This window comes from Capra hircus, unplaced genomic scaffold (genome assembly GCF_001704415.2).
Source record: "Capra hircus breed San Clemente unplaced genomic scaffold, ASM170441v1, whole genome shotgun sequence".
NCBI classification, from domain to species: Eukaryota; Metazoa; Chordata; class Mammalia; order Artiodactyla; family Bovidae; genus Capra; species Capra hircus.
This window is the reverse complement of record NW_017215103.1, coordinates 1-23,444: the sequence shown is the minus strand read 5'-3', so window position 1 is coordinate 23,444 and position 23,444 is coordinate 1. Positions and strand designations below refer to the sequence as shown.

Here is a 23,444-nt window from a genome sequence, read left to right as displayed (position 1 = left end):
GGGGTGCGTTAGTGTGTGTGTGTGCCTTTATAGACGGCTGTGTTTGTATTTGTTATTGAATGTGCACAACTTTCTTATTTATTTTTAGGAACTCTATAAACTAACATCATTTGCCCCTTTTCTTACATTATTTGGAAATATTTCCCCATCTCTTGTGTATGATTTTGTGTATGTAGGTTTGTATATGTGTATGGGAGGCTATGTGATGAAATTTATAGCGTTTTAGTTTTTTGACTATGCCTTTAATGCAATGTTTCAAATGCCATTCTTCATCTCATAATAACTTTTAATCAAGTTTATTTTCTACAAATGATTTTATAATTCCACTAAATAATATTTAAAACCTTACTGCATATAAATTTATTTTACTGTGCATGATGGTGTAATATTGTCATCAGTTAGGAATTACATTTTAGATATGCGGTATTTTTACTTATAATTTCAAATAAAATATATTATTTCATGATCTCATGGATATGACACCAAAAAAAAAATAGGTAAAAATAGAAAAGTGAGAATATCCCAGATGGCTCAGTTGTAAAGAGTTCACCTGGCAGTGGAGGAGACACAGAAGACATGGATTCAACCCCTGGGTCAGGAAGATCCCCTGGAGAAGGAAATGGCAACTCACTCCAGTATTCTTTCCTGGGAAATCTCATGGACAGAGGAGCCTGGCAGGCTATACTCCATGGGGTCACAATGAGTTGCACACAACTGAATGATTGAACACCAGCATGACAGTAAACGAAACAACAGTAGAGTGAAAAGGCACCTTACAGCAAGTCATATAAGGGATTAATTTCCAAAATAAATAAGAATCCTACAGCTCAAGAGGAAAACAAAAGCAACAACAACAAAAGCTCTAATAAACTGACTTAAAAAATTGGTCAGGGTCTAGCCATTTCTCCAAAGAAGACATATGGATAGCTAAGAGGTATATGAAAATATACTGACATCTCTAATCATCAGAGAAATGTAAATGAAAACCGCAATGAGATGTCATCTGACACCTGTCAAAATGGCTATAATTTTAAAAAAGACAAGTATTGGCAAGGTTATGGAGAAACTGGAACTCTTCTGGATATTTATCCACATTAAATGTGTATATTGCATCTCAAAACTATGACCAAAAAATCTGTATAATTTACAGTGATTTGCCTTTTCATTTTGGTATTGTTGAGTTTTTCTCTCTGCTCTTGATTAGTATTGCTCGGTGTTGATCAATTTTCAGTGAGCATGTTTGAACAGCTTTCCTCTATTATCTTTGTCTTATGCTTACTTTCTTTATTAGAAAATTTTTTTTTTTCTTATTAATTCCAATCTTGTACATCCTTTAGGCTTTACTTCTCCTAGCTTCTAAATGAAAGCTTACATTTTTTCGTTTTCTTCTTCCCTTTTCTAAATCTAGGGTATAAATTCCCTTAGACACTACTTTAGTTGCATTGAAGATTTAGTTACAGAATACCTTTGTTACCGTTATTTCACAATATTTTCAAGTTTGAAAGTTATTTCCAACCCAGGAATTCTTTGGAAGAATAGTTCATAGTTTTCTCAGTAGGGATGGCTAAGTATATTTCTTATTAATACTTAACTTAATTTCACTCTGGTCAAATAAATACTCTGTATAAATCAATTCTCTGAAGGTTTTGTTCTATCATGTGATCATCAAAACATCTACTTCTGCTTTATGACTATGCCAAACCTTTGACTATGTGGATCACAACAACTGTGGAAAATTCTTCAAGAGATGGGAACCAGACCACCTGACCTACCTCTTGAGAAATCTGTATGCAGGTCAGGAAGCAGTAGTTAGAACTGACATGAAAACAGATGGTTCCAAATAGGGAAAGGAGTATGTCAAGGCTGTATATTGTCACCCTGCTTATTTAACTTATATGCAGAGTACATCATGAGAATTCTGGTTGAATGAAGCACAAGCTGGAATCAAGATTGCTGGAGAAATATCAATACCTCAGATATGCAGATGACACCACCTATGGCAGAAAGTGAAGAATAAAAGCCTCTTGATGAAAGTGAAGGAGAGTGAAAAGCTCAATATTCAGAAACTAAGATCATGACATCCGTCCCATCACTTCATGGCAAATAGATGGGAAACAGTGGAAACAGTGACAGACTTTAGTTTCGGGAGCTCCAAAATCACTGCAGATAGTAGTAGCCATGAAATTAAAAGATGCTTACTCCTTGGAAGAAAGCTATGAACAACTAACAGCAATTAAAAAGCAGAGACATTACTTTGCCTACAAAGGTCCATCTAGTCAAGGCTATGGTTTTTCCAGTAGTTATGTATGGATGTGAGTTGGATTATAAAGAAAGCTGAGCACAAATAATTGATGCTTTTGAACTATGGTGTTGGAGAAGACTCTTGAGAGTCCCTTGGACAGCAAGGAGATCCAACTAGTCATTCTAAGGAAATCAGTCCTGAATATTCATTGAAGGACTGATGCTGAAACTGAAATCCAATACTTTGGCCACCTGATGTGAAGAAGTAACTCATTTGAAAAGACTCTGATGCTGGAAAGTTTGAAGGTGGGAGGAGAAGGGAACAACAGAGGATGAAATGGTTGGATGCATCACTGACTCGATGGACATGAGTTTGAGTAAACTCTGGGAGTTGGTGGTGGACAGCGAGGCCTGCATGCTGTAGTCATGAGCTGTAGAGTCAGACACGACTGAGGACTAACTGAGATGAACTGATGATCATTTAAAATGGAAGTTTCAGTGATTAACAATAATGTAAATAACAATTCTTTCATTGTTGGCGTATTGCTCTATATATGTTATTTGGCTAACTGTGTTGTTTACATCTGCTATATTCTTCATTCTTTTTTGCATACTTGTCTGCATGCTATTGAAAAATGGATGTTAAAGTCCCCTATTTTGATTATGATTTTGTCTACTTCTGTTCTTTGTTCTGTCAAGTATTATTCTATATTTCAAAGCAATGTTTTGACATTTTCTTGGATTTAATATCTATAATATCTTCATTAAGGGTGCATCCTGTTAATCATCAAAATACCCTTTAACTCAATTAGCACATCTTGCTTTGAGTCTACTTTCTGTGACATTTATATAGCTATTCCAGTTTCTTACAATTAGGATTCACAAAGTATTACATTTTTTCCATCATTTACTTTTCAACATTCTTTACCCTCATATATAAGCTGAATATCTTCATGTGGCATTTACATGGATTTTGTGGTTTCATCAAGATGGCTCTAATTTGAAGTATCTAATCAATTTACTGTAACTGCATTACTGGTATTTGGGGCTCGTATCTATCATTTCCTTTTAATTGACCCATGTGCTGTATGTTCTTTTTCCTCTCTTTCCCCTTCTTTTGTATTAAACAGATCTGTTATTATTCCAATTTTCCTTTTCCTTTGATTTTCAGCAGCTTTACTAGGTGTGGGAGTTTTCATGCCATCCATCCATTTTTAAAAATTCTCAGTTATTGTATCTTCAAGTGTTACTTCGCTGCTCTGTTCTCTGTCTGAGCTTCTCTTCTCCTCCTGTAACTCCTCCTTCTTCTCATCTCTCATCTCTAGGACTCCTTAAGTCAGTAATTCTGTGCAGAGTTCTCTAAAATTCTTCTAAACTTATTAATTCAACTCTCTAGCATTTTATTTGGTTGTAACTGTCCCTTGACTTTTATAGTTATAATTAGTTGTTAATGTTTTTCATCTTTCACGCCCATTTATTCTCTCATTTCTCTTTTTTCTCATATATTGATCATGGTTAAAATCTGTATCTGCTAACTCCAGCACTCTTCATGTGAGTCTCTGCCTTCTCTTATTTTCTTTTTCACTTTTTAATATGTCATGTCATCCCATGCCTTGCATTGAAAAATGATCCTCCAGATACATTTTATAACCCTTGAGAGATTCATATTCTGTTTTGTTAAGCAAGTAGAAGGGTCGAAGATCACTCAAATAAAATACAACTGAGAACTGAGCTGTAACAAGTCTAGGTCGAGGTTTTGGTAGCCTCATCCTCCTCTTACCTCTCTGTCCATGTTGGGCTTCAGAGATTTCGGTTGAACCGGATACTCTGGTAGCTCAGCGCCAAAGAGGCAGGAGTCGCCGCTCTGCTCTCCAGACTGTTGGCATGGATCTCTGGCTCCCTGCCAGCTTCATGGCTGTGTAATGAGCACACATTTGAGGAAGAGTCTGCTGTGTGAGAGAGGCTTTCAGGTCTCCAACTCTGTCTCACCACCAGGTAACCCAAATTATGCTGGCTTCTCTGTCCAATAGGAGTCTCTGTTGCTCTGAGCCTGGATTCTGAGCCATTAACCAGGCACCAAATTGGGAAATTCCTCAAGAAAAAGAAGCTGTAGATCCTTGCTAACATTGAAACATACTACACGATCTCCACTCTTTAGAATTTTAGCATATTTAGTCCATGTTGCGTCCACAATTGTCTGATACCCTCAGTTCAGTTCAGTCGCTCAGTCGTATCCGACCTTTGTGACCCATGAATTGCAGCAGCCAGGCCTCCCTGTCATCACCCACTTCCAGAGTCACTCAGACTCACATCCATCGAGTCGGTGATGCCATCCAGACATCTCATCCTCTCTCGTCCCCTTCTCCTCCTGCCCTAATCCCTCCCAGCATCAGAGTCTTTTCCAATGATACCTTTACTTAAAGAAATTTCGGCATTTGAAGTTGTGTCTAACAACACCATTGGCCTGCTTTCTCTTCCATTCTCATGGAAGTACAGAATTTGAGGTTTTATTCTCTACTCTATTACTTACTTAAACTACAACAGTGATAGACATCATTTAACCTTTCTTTCCATGACTGTTATGTATCAAGGAGAGAATAATGCAGTGTGTCTGTCAATATTGCTTGTTCAAAGGCTTTCAAACAGGAATGTAACATATTTTTCTCTGTGAGTTAGAAACACATATTTTCCCCTAGAGACAAACAACTCCAAATTTTAGATATAGCATTCCTGACACAAGTCCAAGGAGAGAAGCTTGGGAGAAGAAGCTACATTCTGTGATTCCCAGTAGAGTCTGGCCAATGTCAGTCATGTTTCTGACATCATCTCTCATGCAGGGTTGTTTAATCTACTCAAAGATTATATTTTTTGAAACTAAGTATCCAGATCTGGAGTTTGAAGCTTAGAATCATAAGTGGACTATCTGGGTAAACCATGGGTCTCACAGACCATTTGTTTTTCAGTTCTCATGACTAACCAAGGAGAACGATTTTAATGATAGAGATTCATGGCTGCTCCCGAGCTTCTGATGAGGCCACTGCCTGACTCTAAAGTCAATGACAAGAGTGTGTAGCTTATAAAGAATACTCCAGCTACCAGCCTAATCCTGAGACTCTGAATCATTTAACCGCTCAGGGTAGAGAGACCAACATTTCCTGTAAATTTCTCAGATTCTGTGCAGAGCTCTACAATCAGAATGTTAACTCTGATAGGACCTTGTAAACCATCTGTCTCAGACTACTTAGTAAAGTAATATCCTGTTTTTTGTCCATTTTCATCCTGTTATGCTCTTATCACTTCTATAAAGAAACCAGATCCAAATGTTCCACAGGCAATGACTCCGCAGCATCAGCTTCTGAGGAGAGCGCCTCAACTGCTGGGTGAGGGTCCCACAGGACAGAAGTCTTTCTCATCTGCTGTCAGAACCCATTGTCCCATTTCTCTCTCCTCAGACAGCAGACAGCTCCGCCTGGTGATGGGCCGGGCCCTGGCCAGGAGAGTGGAGATCCTTGACCAGGGCTCCTGGGGCACATCTGTGATGACGGCTGGACCTGGACGATGCCACGTGTGGTGTGCAGGCAGCTGGGCTGTGGAGAAGCCCTCAGTGCCGTGGAGTCTGCTCCTTTGGGCGGGATCAGGACCCATCTGGCTGGACCACGTGTATTGTGGAAGAATGGAGTCCACGTGTGGCAGTGCCCTTCCCGGGCTGGGGGCAACTGCAGTCATGACGAGGATGCAGGAGTTATCTGCTCAGGTATGATCAGTGATGCCCACGACTGAAAGGACAGAAAGCTCCAAGGAAGCTGGTGTCTGATCACCAGGTCAATAGATGTGTAAGCTAGAATGTCTGAGATATCCTCTTGAAGCATAAAGTATCTCTGAGTGATCAGTTCAGTTCAGTCGCTCAGTGGTGTCCGACTCTTCGCTACCCCATGGACTGCAGCATGCCAGGCTTCCCTCTCCATCACAACTGCCGAAGCTTACTCAAATCATGTCTATTGAGTCGGTGATGCCATTCAACCATCTCATCCTCTGTCTTCCCCTTCTTCTCCTGCATTCAATCTTTCCTAAAATCAGGGTCTTTTCAAAGGAGCCAGTTCTTCACATCAGGTGCCAAAGTATTGGAGTTTCAGCTTCAGCATCAGTCCTTCCAATGAATATTCAGACTGATTTCCTGATGGCTTCATTTATTGCTACTTTCCTCTTACAAGTCTCTGCTATTTCTTCTCCAGTGATCTTACTGATATAGCTTAATCTATATCCAATAAAATTGATACTCATTTTTTATATAATTTACTTTTGGAAGAGTGAAACATTTGCAAATCACCACACGCACCTGCTTTGCAAGTGACCATGGGAGGAAAGGCTAGAATGAGATGTACCTTCCAGGTGGAGTCTTTCTGAATATATGGTGTGAGACACTTTTTTGTGCAAGGTAGTAGGAGTGGAGCACAGGGACATCATCAACAATCAGAGAGGAACTTATGGATTGTGCAAATTGCAAGTCCCTTTGAAAATTAGATTTGAATTCATAGCTCTTTGACTGGTAGGACAATAGAGTTGTGATGAAATGTTCTGAGTCTGGTTCTCCTTCATTGTACTAGAAAGGATTGTCTGTTCTTTTTTTTTCCTTTAAAACCTCTGTATAAACCAAATTTGGAGAACACTTAGCCACACACTGACAAGTCAAAGATATAGGCAATAAATATAATTTCTATGTTTTTGGTAAGAATTATATTTTATACCTATGTCTTCAGATATAAGAGAATTGTGTTTGGGGCTTGTTTGATAGGAATAGGAGTAAGAGGACACTGTAATTTTGAAGAAGGAGGAGGAGACTTATAGTAGCTAAGAGGAAAAAGAAGGGCAATGGGAGATGTCAAAGGCTTATGGGGTTCTCTGAGCATCACTGCGGGTCCAGGCGTGGTGTGGAGGATGCTAGCGTGTGTCCAAGGATACAGGAGGTCTGTACAGCAAGAGATCAGACAAAGATGTATCTTTTATTATATTTAATACATTTATCCACTCACACCAGCCTCCTATTGCACAAATATTTTTACAATTTTCACACACATATCCTTTCATATAAAATTTAAAATCAAGTAGAAAATAAAAAAGAAATAATAATATGTCTCAGAAGTATCTATCCTGATGTGTATAAGACTTTATTGATTATTCAGCATATATTTGAGTGTTTAGCATGTATCTTGGTATATGAAACAGCGTACAAGAAATATTTCTTTCTTGTTCTTTTTAAATTTGTAACCTCATGGGATTGATATAGAAACTAACAATCTGTTAAGTAAAAATGTTTTAATTAGAATGTGTATCCTATGACCAAATCCCAGCCAGACCACACCAGATGTCCTAACCTGGACTGGGGAGTTGAACGTGGGTAAGTAACAAAAGGCTAACAGATCATCCTGGCTCTCGCCATTCCCTCTTGGATAAGTGGTCAAGCTGGTCCTTCGATTCATTAATTTCTATAGTGTATTTTCTGTTCTCTCCTGTTCTCTACAGCAGATTTTTATTCTGTTGAAATATTATTTCTGAACCTTCAATGTTCTCATACTTATGAAATCAGAGTCCTTTACCAGAAAGGATTCCACTGTGTACCTAAATAATTATAAGCACAGTCAGAAATCAGGCAAATGTATTTAAAAATTGTTCTTTATAGTGAGAAGTTTTATTTTTTTCATTAGGTTACCTTTCCTCTATCCAAAATATGGTCCCTGAAGGTCAAATCATGTCGTGAGTCTCTCCTTAGTCTCCCTCTTTCAGTTTCAGACCCCATCCACTCCCAGGTTAACCTGCCCTCATCCCAGCCACACTCCACTCCTACAGAAGTTCTTCCCTTTCAGAGTCTCTTTTCCATCCGTTTGTAGCTCTTAGGATTGTTTTCTCTTGTCTGCAGTGGGAGAAATGGGAAAGGGAATCGGTTAGGTTGCAGATGCAAGGGGCACAGGGGTAAAATGTGTTAAAAACTTGCTGGACAGATATTTTCCCCAAATCTTCCTTTCATCCATATTGAGGCTTTTGTAAGGTAGAAATCTGTAAATTATGTGTGGCTGTTTGCTCTGTCTTCTCTTCTCCTCTCTCTTTTTTAAACAGCATGATGACTGTTTCTCAAGAAATAGGAAGTAGTTTGCAGTTGGCATATGAGCGCATGCTAGGTCTCTTCAGTCATGCCTGACTCTTTGCGACTCTGTGAACTGTAGCCCATCAGGCTCCCTCATCCGTGGGATTCTCCAGGACAGAATACTGGAGTGGGTTGCTATGCCCTCCTCCCAGGGATTGAACTTATGCATTGGCAGGCAGGTTCTTTACCACTAGTGCCACCTGGGAAGCTCCATTTAGCATATAGATAGAATTTAAACACATTAAATTGCCTTCACTCCATAGCATCTGCTAAGATTCTCATGTGTTGGAAGAAAACCAGTAATATGAAGTAATCAACACAGTTAGTCATCTTGGATAGTCCCACTGAGAACTCATTCTCTCCCAGGTTCATTGGCAAATCCTAGGCTTTCTTGATAGATGGCTAGGACCAACCCTTTCTCCTATGACTCTGGCCTTTCTTCATATTCAAACTCATCTGTGGACAATTTCTTTTTATAATTCAAGTTGGCTAAGAAATTCTTGGAATTTTTCACCATCAGAGATTATGAGAAATATATGAGACTCATAAAAATTAGACTTGTTATAATATCCTTCCATGAGCCATAAGTTTGTTTATAGACTTACTTGCACTCAGATTTCTCAATTGATTTCCCTTGTATCAGTGACTTGAATATTGGCTTCTGAGAAAAAATCTGGCTGGACTTTTAGCCCCAGAAATTTCAGGATGGCCTTCTAACCTTGTCTGGATCTTAGTTCTCTAACCTCTTGAATCCCAAGGAACTATTTCACTCTGGGTTAGTTCAGTTCTGCACCCAAGTCCGATGCCCATTGCAGAGCAGTTTCCTTGGGCCCTATAGTTTCCAGGCCCTTAAATGAGGAATTCACATCCTAACCAACATCAAAATATAAGTTTTTGGAATTCAGCCATTCCAAACTGACTCTGCAAATGCTTCTGGATTTCTCTTCTGAAACTCACTCATGAAAATGCAATTCTGACACTGTCAAATTGTCTCTTCATGCCTCAGTCCTGGAAAATAAAAGCTTTCACACCATTGCCTGTGACATGTTTCCAGTTGCCAAGCCAGGATCATGAACATGCAGTGGGTTTATTTATTTGTTCCTCTCAGGATTTGTGCATCTGGTTGGAAAGGATGGACCCTGCTCAGGGCGAGTAGAAGTGTATTCTGGAGAAGCCTGGATCCCGGTGTCTGACGGGACCTTCGCACTCCCCACTGCCCAAGTCATCTGTGCAGAGCTGAGGGCAGCAAAGTTGTGTCTGTCCTGGGACATGTGCCCTTCAGAGAGTCAGATGGCCAGGTCTGGGCTGAAGAGTTCAGGTGTGAGGGGGAGGAGCCTAAGCTCTGGTCCTGTCCCAGACTGCCCTGTCCAGGGGGATCTTGTCACCACAGTGGAGCTGTTCAGCTTGTCTGTTCAGGTGAGATGTAGGTCAGGACTAACCTCCTTGCATACTCTGTTCAGGTGAGAAATCATGAGATGTTTCTGAAATTCTGTTATCTCGTATCCAGCATACTCAGAAGTCTGGCTCATGACAAACGGCTCCTCTCAGTGTGAGGGGCAGGTGGAGATGAACATTTCTGGACGATGGAGAGTGCTCTGTGCCTCCCACTGGAGTCTGGCCAATGCCAATGTTGTCTGTCGTCAGCTCGGCTGTGGAGTCGCCATCTCCACCCCCAGAGGACCACACTTGGTGGAAGAAGGTGATCAGATCTCAACAGTCCAATTTCACTGCTCAGGGGCTGAGTCCTTCCTTTGGAGTTGCCCTGTGACTGCTCTGGGTGGTCCTGACTGTTCTCATGGCAACATGGCCTCTGTGATCTGCTCAGGTAAGAGAGGGAAGGGCTACTGGTACTTAGGATGCTCCTGGAGTGAAGTGTCCCCAAGAGCAGAGGTTGAAGGAAAACTGGCTTTAAAATGTAATTTCTCTTTTAAAAATTTATTTTTTATAATTGGAGGATAATTACTTTATAGTATTGTGACGGTTTTTGGCATACATCAGTATAGATCGGCCATATGCATCCATTTGTCCCCTCCATCCTGTACCCTCCTCCCACCTTCCTCCTGCTCCCCCCCCATCCTTCCAGATTGTCACAGATCACTAGCTTTGGGAGCCCTGCATTATACATCAGACTCTCAATGTCTATCTGTTTTGCATAAGGTAATGTATATGTTTTAATGGTATTCTCTCAAATCATCCCCCCGTCAACAAATAGATTCAAGAGATTAGATCTGATAGAGTGCCTGAAGGACTATGGACAGAAGTTCATGACGTTGTACAGGAGGTGGTGATCAAAACCATCCCCAAGTAAAAGAAATGCAAAAAGGCAAAATGGCTGTCTCAGGAGGCCTTACAAATAGCTGAGAAAAGAATAGAAGTGAAAAGGAAAGGAGAAAAGGAAAGATATACCCATCTGAATGCAGAGGTCCAAGGTATATTAAGGAGAGATAAGAAAGCCATGCTAAGTGAAGAATGCAAAGAAATAGAGGAAAACAACAGAATGGGAAAGACTAGAGATCTCTTCAAGAAAATTAGAGCTACCAAGGGAACATTTCCTGCAAAGATGGGCACAATATAGGACAGAAAGAGTATGGACCTAACAGGGCAGAGGATATTAAAAAGAGGTGGCAAGAATACACAGAAGAACTACACAAAAAATCTTAATGACCCAGATAATCTTAATAACTCAGATAATCACTCATCTTGAGCCAGACATCTTGGAGTACAAAGTCAAATGAGCTTTAGGAAGCATCACTACCAACAAAGCTAGATGGAATTCTAGCTGAGCTATTTCAAATCCTAAAACATGATGCTGTGAAAATGCTTCATTCAACATGCCAGCAAGTATGGAAAACTCAGCAGTGACCACAGGATATGGAACAATGGACTGGTTCCAAACTGGGAAAGGAGTGCACCAAGGCCATATATTGTCACCCTGCTTATTTAACTTATATGCAGAGTACGTCATGAGAAATGACAGGCTGGGTGAAGCACAAGCTGGAATCAAGATTTCCAGGAGAAATATCAATAACCTCAGATGTGCAGATGACACCACATTTATGGCAGAATGTGAAGAGGAGCTAAAAAGCCTCTTGATGAAGGTGATAGAAGAGAGTGAAAAAGTTGGCTTAAAACTCAACATTTAAAAAATGAAGATTATGGTTTTGCTATACATCAACATTTGGTCCCATCACTTCATGGCAAATAGATGGGGGAACAATGGAACCAGTGGTAGACTTTCTTGGGCTCCAAAATTACTGCAGATGATGACTGTAGCCACAAAATTAAAAGACACTTGCTCCTTGCAAGAAAAGCTATGACCAACCTAGACAGCATATTAAAAAGCAGAGACATTACTTTGTCAATGAAGGTCCATATAGTCAAAGCCATGGTTTTTCCAGTAGTCATGTATGAATGTGAGAGTTGGACCATAAAGAAGGCTGAATGATGAAGAATTGACGCTTTTGAGCTCTGGTGTTGGAGAAATCTCTTGAGAGTCCCCTGGACTGCAAGGAGATCAAACCCATCAATCCTAAAGGAAATCACTCCTGAATATTCATTAGAAGGATGGATGCTAAAGCTAAAGCTCCAATACTTTGGCCACCTGATTCAAAGAGCTGGCTCATTAGAAAAGACCTTTATGCTGGGAAAGATTGAAAGCAGGAGGAGAAGGGCATGACAGAGGTTGAGATGGTTGGATAGCGTCCCTGACTCAGTGGACATGAGTTTGAGCAAGCTCTGGGAGATGTGAAGCACAGGGAAGCCTGGTGTGCTGCAGACATGGTGTTGCAAAGAGTCAGACACGACTGAGCGACTGAACAACAGCAACTCCTGCCAGTGAGTCCAACTGTCTGTCCTTGCATCTGTGTCTCAAAAAGTAGACATTTCATGGTGAAGTATTACAGCAATTTAATTATTTTCTCTTGCATATAACTGTACATTCCTTCTGGGATAGATATCTGTGTAAGATAAGGGTCAGGTTTCATGTGGACATCCAGCTGACTCAGACTCTTTTACTGAACAGGCTCTCTCCCCACTGCTGTCACCTTTGTCATCAGCGGAAGGGCATATGTGTCTGTCCTTTACGACAGTCTACTCTGTTCATTGTACTATTTGTCTATCCTGGCTCTAATACTGTATGTCTTAATTATTGTATCTTTATATTGTCTGGATAATTTTAATTTATGAAAGTTACTCTTTATTAACTCCTCTAACACTGTTTCTTTTCTTGCCTACTGTGTTGGTCTTTCTAGGCCTTTTGGATTTTGTATAAGTTTTGGAATCAGCTTGTCACTTTTCACCACCGCCCCCCCCCCAAAAAAAAAGCCTAAATGTATTTTGATTGTGACTAGATTGAATCTATGTATAAATTTGAGGATGATTAACAATTTTGAGTCTCCCAATTCATTGACATCATATATCCCTCCATTCAGTTAGGTCTTGAATTTCTCTCAGAGGTTTTGCCCATCTTCTACTAGGTTTTCTCTTAGGCATTTTGTTTTTGATGCTATTCGTATTTTTATGTCTGTAAAAGTGTCCTAAGAATGAATTTTTTGGACTTGTTTCACCTTTTAATATTTTTTTGAGACTTACAGAAAAGTTGTAAGAATAATAAAAAAATTCCAGATGACCTTTACCTGGATTTCTCAATGTTAGTATTTTGCTTTACTCTTTTTAAAAAAATACATTTATTTTAAATATATATTTTTTAATTGAAGTGTAGTTGACTTACAATGTTTCAGGTGCACAGAAAAGTGATTCAGTTATACAAATACACATAATTATTTTTGAAATTATTTTCCATCATAGGTTATTCCAAGATATTGACTATAGTTCCCTGTGCTATACAGTAAACCACTGTTACTTGTTGCATATCTAATTTTAAATTAGAAATCTAGCATTCTATTCATAGTAAGCCAAACAAGTGGAATCAAAATGTCATAAACTTTTTAGTTAGGCAAAAATTTATGTTTTCTAAAATACACATATTATACATAATTATGTATGTGTACAAAAGCTTTTCTACTACACTTGAGAAAGGCTTGAGTAAGAACATCAAAAAAAAAAAAGAAGAGATGGAGAAATTAGAGAACATAAACTAAATGAAATGGGAGCAGTGACTATGAAATAGAAAAAGTGAAACATGATCTTTTACTTTTATCCAGTATGTTTCACTTTTTCTATTTCATATTCATTCTTTCTACTCTGCCATCTTGAATTGGAAGTCCTATTTTGCTTTAATCTTTATCTCTCTGTTTGTCTCCCTCTCTTTTTCTGTCTGTCCCCCTCCTGTTCCATTTGTCCCTAAATATGTAAACTCTTTCTGAATTAGGTTGCAGACATGATGTCCCTTTATCCCTAAAATACTTCAGGGAATTTCCACAGGTGTTAACCACAGTTCAGTCAAGTCTCAGCAAACTTCAGCCCCAGATGACATCTAAGTGCAACCACATGAAAAACCCCAAGACAGGACTGCCAAGTGGAGTCTTTCTCAGATTACACCCAGGAAATCATGAGGAAACTGAAGTATATATGTTTTGCTTTAGTTGCTAAGTTTTGGGGGGAATTTGCTTTGCAGCACTATAACTAGGACACTTACCATGTGACCAGCATTTCTAAACAGAGGAATATTTGTCCTCTGATCTTCCACTGGACTCTTTCTGCCTTATGCTGATCTAACACTGAGACACACTCATTCTCTAGTTCTGAATTCCAGCTATTAAGTTTTTTAGCTCTAGGATTTTTGTTTTTGTAATCATTTCCTTGCCAAGATACATATCTTGTGAGTTAATTTGATGAGCATTTTAATCATGGCTGTTTAAGTTCTCTGTCAATGGAATCTAGAAAAAGGGTACAGGTGAACCTATTTTCAGGGCAGAAACAGAGATGAAGACCTAGAGAACAGATGGGAACACACCGCGGTGGTTAGGAGAGGGCAGGATGAATCGAGAGAGTAGTGCTGACTTATATACACTGTCGCAGGAAGCGGCTGTGTAGCACAGGGAGCTCAGCTAGATCCTCTGTGATGACCGAAAAGGGTGGGATGGCAGATGGGGTGGGAGGGAGGCTGGAGAGGGAGGGTATATATGTGTACTAATAGCTGATTCATGTTGTTGTACAGCAGAAACCAACACAACATTGTAAAGCAATTATATTCCAGTAATAAAAATAATAACAAAATAAAATAAATTCTCTAATTACTAATAGCTGGATACCCTGGGATACTCTTTCCAATGTTTCCTTTTGCCTCTTGAGTTTCCATGAAATCTCTTTTGTATAAGTATTTGTTTAGACATTGAAGATTAAAAATTGTAGACATTCTTCAGAAAGGATTTTGTTTTGCTTCTTCTACTTAGGGATAGATTTAGGAGTAACACACCTTATTTAACTCATTCTTAGTGCAACACTTGGCTTAAACCAATTGTCCATAGAGAAAGTGGACACTAAAGTTATGATAACTTTATTGATATGTCACAGATTTCATTTCAGGCTCCACTGCTAGGTCATGTTTTAACCTTAATTTAGTTTTCTGTACTTCAACCCTCCCAGCCCTCTGATCATTGGTGTTTCTGCAGGAAACCAGACCCAGGTACTTCCCCAGTGCAATGACTCTGTCCAAACCAGCAGGCTCTGAGGCCTCAGAGGAGAGCGCCCCCTACTGCTCAGGTGAGGGTCCCTCAAGACAGAAGACCCTTCTCATTCCCCAGGTCAACGCCTCATTGTCCCATTTCTCTCTCCTCAGACAGCAGGCAGCTCCGCCTGGTGGACGGGGGTGGTCCCTGCGCCGGGAGAGCGGAGATTCTTGACCAGGGCTCCTGGGGCACCATCTGTGATGACAGCTGGGACCTGGATGATGCCCACGTGGTGTGCAGGCAGCTGGGCTGTGGAGAAGCCCTCAGTGCCACGAAGTATGCTCACTCTGGGGCGGGATCAGGGCCCATCTGGCTGGACGACCTGAACTGCACAGGAAAGGAGTCCCATGTGTGGCGGTGCCCTTCCCGGGGCTGGGGGCGGCACGACTGCAGACACAAGGAGGACGCGGGGGTCATCTGCTCAGGTCAGCACTCCACACTGTCCACAGGCTGGGGGAGGGGTGGGGCCCTGGAGGACGGGGGTCTGAGCCCTGAGGGAGAGATGCTGAAAGGACCAGAGAAGGGCGCTTCCTCGCATGGAGCCTGTCTTTTCCGCAGACGTGAGGACGAGGTGCTTTCACTTCCTCCTGCAGCAGCTGAGATTCTGGTCCTTTCTTCTCAGTAGTGTTTCCTGGCAGAGCCGTTTCTGACTGTTTCCACGTGAAAGCAGGGCTCTCTCTCCAGTTCCCTGTGGTAGTACAGTCTGGAGATCCTGCGGATGGTGCAATGAAAGCACAGACTTACTCTGCTCAGTTCTGTGTGCTGGGAGTCTGCTGAGGGTCTCCGTGGGCCAACTTCCCAGTGTCCAGAAGGCTGCGTTCTTCTTGGAGGCCCCGTTTCCCAGCCTTTCCTGGTTTCTGGGTGGTCTCGTTCCTGGGCTTGGGTCTTTCCTCTTCTTCAGCAACAGTGCCTCTTCTGCCCATTCTTCCTCACTCACATTTCCCTCTGACTGGAACTGGGAAAGATTGTCCATTTCTAAGGATAGTGGGGCTAAGGAGGCGTTTAAACTGGGGTCTAAACATCCCAAGTTCCTTAAGTTAGTTACATCTGTAAAGTCCCTTTTGCCAGGTCAGGTAACATATTCACAGGTACTAAGGATTGGTATGTGGACATTTGTGACTCCATTATTTTGCTTCCCTCCCCAAATACCCACATCACATTCCATCCACAAACCGTTTTAGAGTTTTTTCAGGAAGCAGGAGTCAGTTCTCCATCCTGCAGGTGCCTCGGTTGGTCTTTCTTTCAGTTTGTATCCACTACATCATTGTAGAAATAGAAAGACGGACACAAATGGACAAAGTCAGGTAAAAGCGAGGCAATGGTAGTCTTGTCACCCAGTGGGTATCTCCGCAATTGGCTCAGGGATGTATGGTCACAGCTTCTGCGAGAGAGGAAGACCCAGGGCACTGAGCAGAGTGCTCACTGTGTCCCATCTCCTCCCTTTCAACCTTACAGTTCCTGGCCCTCAGGATGGTGAGCGAGGACCAGCAGTCTGCTGGGTGGCTGGAAGTTTTCTACAACGAGGCCTGGGGCAGTGTCTGCTGTGACCCCATTGACGACATCACCGTGTCCGTGATCTGCAGACAGCTTGGCTGTGGGGACAGTGGAACCCTCGACACTTTTGATGCTCTTAGAGAAGGTTCTAGGCCCCGGTGGGTAGATGAATCCACTGTCAGATAACTGACACCTCTCTCTGGCAGTGTGTCCTTCTGACCCTTGGAAATACAGTTCCTGCTCTCCAAAGGAGGAAGCCTATATCTCGTGTGCAGGTGACTTACTCTCTGTTTTTGTGTCTGTCTCAACCCTGAAGGATGTTAGAGTGATTTTATGCTTTCCAATCTAAGTGATGATTTTAAGTTGAGTCTGCAAAATGTCTATGTGCCTGTGTCTGTGTGTGTTTGTATTTGTTGTGGGGTGTGGAGACCAATAAATGATGAACAGTTACAGTTATTTCAGCTGATGAGCGCATGCGCTGAATGTCTCAGACCAGGAGATAATGTGCGTGTGTTTTCACATGTCATTTGCACTGAGTCAGACCTTAGATAATCTTATGTGGGGACAGGACCACCCCCTCACCAGCTATTCCTGATCCACTGTTTCCCTGTTGTGTGCAGGAAGAAGACCCAAGAGATGTCCAACTGCTGCCCCCTGCACAGGTATATCAGCCCCGCCCCATCCCCTAGGCTCCCAGGGCCTCCTTCCTCCCACCAGGGGAGTCACAGGAGGGGCTGCTGCCTTTTCAGACAGAGAGAAGCTCCGGCTCAGGGGAGGAGACAGCGAGTGCTCAGGGCGGGTGGAGGTCTGGCACAGCGGCTCCTGGGGAACCGTGTGCGATGACTCCTGGAGCCTGGCAGAGGCCGAGGTGGTATGTCAGCAGCTGGGCTATGGCCAGGCCCTGGAAGCCGTGCGGGCCGCGACATTCGGCCCTGGAAATGGGAGCATCTGGCTGGAAGAGGTGCGGTGCGGGGGCCGAGAGTCCTCCCTGTGGGACTGTGCTGCAGAGCCCTGGGGGCAGAGAGACTGCAAGCACGAGGAGGATGCTGGTGTGAGGTGCTCTGGTGAGCGAGGGGCTCGGGGTCCGCCCTGGGTGAGCTGGGGCAGCACAGGGGTCAGTGGGCTGGACCAGGGGTGGTGTGGAGTTTGTGTTCAGAGAGTGTCTGGGGCTCTGATCTAGCACAGTGAAGCTGGGAGGGCTGGACACTGATGTCATGGAGACTGAGGGGGTGATTTTAGGGCTCAGAAGGGAAAAACGGGTTACCCTGTGATCTGGCCAATTCCCTTTACCTAATCTCCTGTTTTTCTCTTTAGGTGCAAGGACAACATTGCCCCCGACTACAGTAGGTACTGTGATCCATCCACAGTCAGGGGAGAATACTCAGATTCTGGTAACCTGTTCTGTGGGCTCTCTGACATCTCAGGAGAGGAAAGAGGCTGAGGAGTTCTGGCTGTTGGGAAGGAGCCAGGGCATCGTTGGGGAACGCCTCTGCCTTGGTTTCCGTGGCCACACGTTTCTCAGGCCCAGGATCCAAGAGAGTCTGGTTCCGGTGGTGCAGATTCTAAGGTTCTCCCACCTGCCCTTGAGTGTTTCTCCTCATCGGTGAGGTGCGGGTCTCAGGACTGTTTGATGCCCAAGAAGAAGGGATGAGCCGGGTCCTCAGAGGCTGTCTCGGCAGGGCAGCTCCCTGACAATCCCCGGCTCTGCCTCGGGGCCCCACTGGCCAGATTGGAGTTGACTCATCTCAGGACAAGACTTGGAGGAGCCCAGTCACTATTAGTATATTTGTGTCTGAAGCTAGGATACCATCATCCAGAGCCCCCGGAAATGCTGGCACAGCGGGTTTCTCTGTGCCCAGGACCTTCTCCCCACCCTGTTGCATTGCTCTCCTTAGGGACTAGACCAGCCTCAAATCCTCTCCTTGGCATCTTCTCCCTGCCTGGGGTTCTCTGCCTCATCCTGGGGTCCCTTCTCTTCCTGGTCCTCATCATCCTGGTGACTCAGCTGCTCAGATGGAGAGCAGAGCACAGAGGTGGACTGCAGGGAGACCTGGGGACCAGGGAGAGTGTGTGCAGGCAGGAGATGGGGCAGGTGTGAGGAGGGGAACCTGGGCCAGGTCTCTGTTCTGAGTCTGTAGAGCTCCATGTGCTCCATGCTGAGCTCTAAGGGCTTAACAGACAGAGGTTCTTAGGACTGGGGTGTGAACTCTCATAAGTCATGGCCTCTCCTGTGAGACCAGAAAGAGTCAGGGCTGAGCTGTGAATTCAGGTCAGACGAGGGGAGAAGGTGCTGACATGGTGCACGGGGTAAGAGATGATGCTGAGGCCCAGGCAGCCTCTGTGTGAGCGTGGGGGAGATGAAGGTGGACCTGCTGGATGGGGTGTCTCGGGTAGCATCTCTGACCTGCTGGGGGATCTCTCAGCCTCATCTGCTATGAAGATGCTCTTGCTGAAGCTGTGTATGAGGAGCTCGATTACCTTGTGACTCAGAAGGAGGGTCTTCTGGGCAGCCCAGGTGGGTGTCTCTGCCTGCCCTCCTGGGACCTCTGGTTGTCACCTCCCATTGGCTATGAACATCTTCCTCAGCGTCCACAGACCCATGTGCGCCCAGGCTTACAGAGGCAGCTCTCCAAAGTGGCAGGATGGCCTCTCAGAGCCCCGTGAGCCCCCAGCCCCATCTACACTGCAGGAGCCAGGCCTGTCCCTTCCAGCCTTAATGCAGGTCCCATGGGTGTGGGGAGGGTCATTCTGTATGTCATGTGATGTTTTTCTCCACTTAGGCCTCCTGTCAGATGGTGAGGGCAGCCATGACTCCAGATCCGCTCCAGGTGATAGAGGTGGACCCGCCTCAGCTGGGCTTTGGGGAGGAGAGTTTCCCTCATGGAGACAAGATGCAAAGGGAACAGTCTTCCTTTGATGGACCAGAAGGATCCCTTGTGTCCAGACGGGGTCCATCCTTCCCTTTCTCTGACTGTTCTGTGATGTCTCACATTGGAGCTGGGCTCTCTGTGTCCAGAATCACAACAGGCACACACTGGTTTTTAAAAATAATTTCTGTAAAGCACAATATGTCAAAATACTTTAGTAACACTCAATGGTAGGAGAGTTACTTTGGGATATATATTTTCAAACAGGAAATATTAAGATATGTAAAATCATGTTTTGGTTTATGGACACATCAAAATGAAACATGGTCTTTGAGAAAAAAATCTTCTGAAACAAAGGAGTGACTGGTGCCTCTATATAGCAGCTCAGAAACTCTAGGTCAGAAGGATCTTGGGTATTTCCCAGACCAACCCCCTTACTGTGGTTTCATCTGACCCCTGCTCTGCCCTCAGAAAGCCCCAGATCAGAGGACTGATGCCCCTGGTGAGGATTATGATGATGGTGAAGAGGTACCAGTGACTGGGGCTCCTCATGACTCTCAAGGGAGCAAGGAGGAAGTGCTCCAGAGAAGGAAGTTGGGATGAGGTCTCAGACAGGTGAGTGGGGTTAGCTGATCCCCTGTAATCTTTGGTCTTTGTCCTGGAAAAGGTGAATTTGAGCTCTTCAATGCCCAGCCTCCCTGCAGTTTCAAAATATGGGTAACCTCATGCATTGGATGGGCCACCCTAGTGGCTCAGAAGGTAAAGAATCCAACTGCAATGCAGGAGACCTGGATTTGATCACTGGATCAGGAAGAGCCCCTGAAGAAGGGAATGTCTGCCCACTCTGGTATTCTTGCCTGGAGAATCCAATGGACAGAGGAGCCTGGTGGGCTACAGGTCATAGCGTTGCAAATAGACACAACTGTGTAACTAACACTTCACTTCTCAACCATTTGCCATCTTTAATGCTGTCAGACTCCTTGAGGGGTGAGGAATCACTCTACTTTTGGCATTTATATCCCCATAATGCAACATAAATTTTCATTTTACTTGTATATGCTTGCATTAAAGTTTATAGATTAGGGACTTTTCTGGTAATCCAGTGGTTAGAACTCTGCATTTTCACTTCTAGGGCCTCTGGGTTCAATCCCTGGTCAAGGAACTAAGATCCCACAGGCATTGTATAGTAGTCAAAAGAAATAGATAGCTTATAGATTAACTGAGCATATTTACCAAATCCAAAAGTAGACAAGTGTTTTGATAACACCTCTGTGCTGACCTGCATGTGAAAGACAGAGATTTTAAAAATGTGTTGCAGTATTGAAATTTATGAGTCATCTGATAATTTAAGATGAGCCCTGTGTGTAGAAGGTTGCAATGACATGTACAAAGTCTGTGGTACATGGTGGCCTTAACATTAAGCCATGTTGGTGGGTCATTGACTCAGAGCTTATGGTCAGCTAAGGTCTAATTTCCTCCAGATATTTCAGTTGTCAAGAGAAAACACTCTTTCTCTGGAAGAGAGTATTTATCCATCTGAGGGCCTGTGTGGTCCCTGGAGGGGCCATCTGTGGATGCTCCCGTGATACTCTTTGTGGACATTTGGGAACATGTGTCAAGATAACTAAGAGCAGAGTTGCTTTATGAGTGAGGAACTCAGATTTTCCCTGTGTCCACTCTGCCTCTCATTGTGATTTCACATCTGTCAGCTGTGAGAGGAGAACATTTAAATTGTTGTTATGCTCTTACTGTTCCTTGGGCATCTCCTTGCTATTGTGTAGCCTGGAAGCAGATCTTCCCAGAGCTCCCTGTATGAGCACAGGTCTCCTGTGATGCAGAATTTCCATATGCACTGAGGCCCAGGGACCACATGGACCTGACCTGAGAGGACAGCCCTGGGTCCATCCTCCTGTAACTGGTGTGAAACAGCCTGAGCCTCCTGCCCACACCTGGCGCCCAGGGATGCTTTGTCATCATCACTTGTTTTAACACGCTTCCAACACCATCGTCCAGTTCCTTTGTCTCAGTTCTAATTATGCTTCTCTTTGCCTTTTTCAGGCTTTTCTCTAAACATCTCTAGAGAGGAAGCTGATCCTGGGGAAGGAGAAGAGAGCCCCTGCTACTCCAGGGGAGAAAGGGGACCCTGGGTACGATGATGTTGAACTCAGTGTCCCTGGAACATCCACAGTGACTTTCCTGTGATGTTGTATTAAATACAAGATGATGCTTCATATATTCTAATTGCCTGTATTTCAATAGAGGCTGACCTGTGATGGTGTTATATGGAAATTGCTCAAAATGAAATATTCTGATTAAAGTAACTTTTGCTTTGTTAATAATGACCAAGTTCCATGTCAAATGCTTTTAGACGATTGGTCCTCAAACACCATTTTCCTCAAAGAAAATACACATGAGTGCATTGCCCTGTTTTCTCACCTCCTTCAAAGGCTAATGAGGCCATGACTTTGCCTGTGATCACAAATGCTCCAGGTCACTCCTACTTAGTAAAAGCATCTAAACTTAGTCCACGTTCACACTCTCCTTCCTAGCAAGATGAATTTGCCGACCAGAAAATATAGTCAGAACCTGATAGAGTTATTTTATTTGGTGGAAATGCTTAGGACTCTAAGCCCTGGAGATGGCATCTCAGTAGCTCTGAGAAAACTGCTCCAAGGAGGCAGGGCGGGGAGTCAGCCTATATACAAGTCTGCAACAAAGGGAGCAGGCAGTCTGAACATCAAAGATCAGGTGTCAAGTTAAGGAATGTAGCGTTCTATGTGTGGGAAATGCAAGCCTCTGGACTCACTGGATTCAATCCTTCCATATGCAGCTCAGCTATCTGGGGCAACCCTGTTTCCCTGTTCACCTTAAGGAGCTGCAGACAGCTGCTTCCTGCTTTCCCCAGCTCTTCAGCTATACCATGGAGGGTGGCAGCATCCCCAGGATCAAAGATTTGGGAGCCCTCATTAACATTTGGAGGCCAGAAATCACTGATGACTGTGACATTTCTTGTTTATTGATATGGCAGGAGATATTTTCATTTCACAAACTCACAGAAAAACCCAATCCTGAGCATTCCTGTATGTTCCCCTTGAGAGGTCACATCACCTGTTTTAACCTGCTTCTTGGGCACCAGACTTGGATGTGAGTTTCAAAGTTGGAGTTTGCTGTTGGGAGAAAAGGGATACAGTTTTCCTTATCCTGCCTAAGTGTTCACAGGCCAATTAAAACTCTAACTCTACCTAACTACCTCTCCCTTTTCATCTCTCATTCCCTAGGTTACTTTATCTGTTTATTTCTCAAGCAGATATAGATTCCTCCTTGCTCTCTCCCATGTCTCAGTTCAGTTCAGCTCAGTCGCTCAGTCGTGTGTCCAACTCTTTGTGACCCCATGAATCGCAGCACGCCAGGCCTCCCTGTCCATCACCAACTCCCGGACTTCACTCAAACTCACGTCCATCGAGTCAGTGATGCCATCCAGCCATCTCATCCTCTGTCGTCCCCTTCTCCTCCTGCCCCCAATCCCTCCCATCATCAGAGTCTTTTCCAATGAGTCAACTCTTCGCATGAGGTGGCCAAATTACTGGAGTTTCAGCTTTAGCATCATTCCTTCCAAAGAACACCCAGGGCTGATCTCCTTTAGAATGGACTGGTTGGATCTCCTTGCAGTTCAAGGACTCTCAAGAGCCTTCTCCAACACCACTGTTCAAAAGCATCAATTCTTCGGCGCTCAGCTTTCTTCACAGTCCAACTCTCACATCCATACATGACTACTGGAAAAACCATAGCCTTGACTAGATGGACCTTAGCTGGCAAAGCAATGTCTCTGCTTTTCAATACGCTATCTAGATTGGTCATAACTTTTCTTCCAAGGAGTAAGCGTCTTTTAATTTCATGGCTGCAGTCACCACTGCAGTGATTTTGGAGTTGGTTATCAAATCCTTATGAATCCATTCTTGTCAGGACATTACCATTTCTTGTCTGTCCAATTATCTATCCTTCTGAGTGAATTATATCAGCTCATCTCTCTCTCTTGTTGATGGATGGCAAATTCGTGCTCACCCCACACCTGTA

At 43.5% G+C, this 23,444-nt stretch overlaps 1 pseudogene; it reads left to right on the top strand.

Annotated features, from left to right (window-relative positions):
- The first annotated feature begins 5,575 nt into the window (after positions 1-5,575).
- On the top strand, positions 5,576-21,653 carry LOC102174561 (annotated as a pseudogene).
- Positions 21,654-23,444: the final 1,791 nt, after the last annotated feature.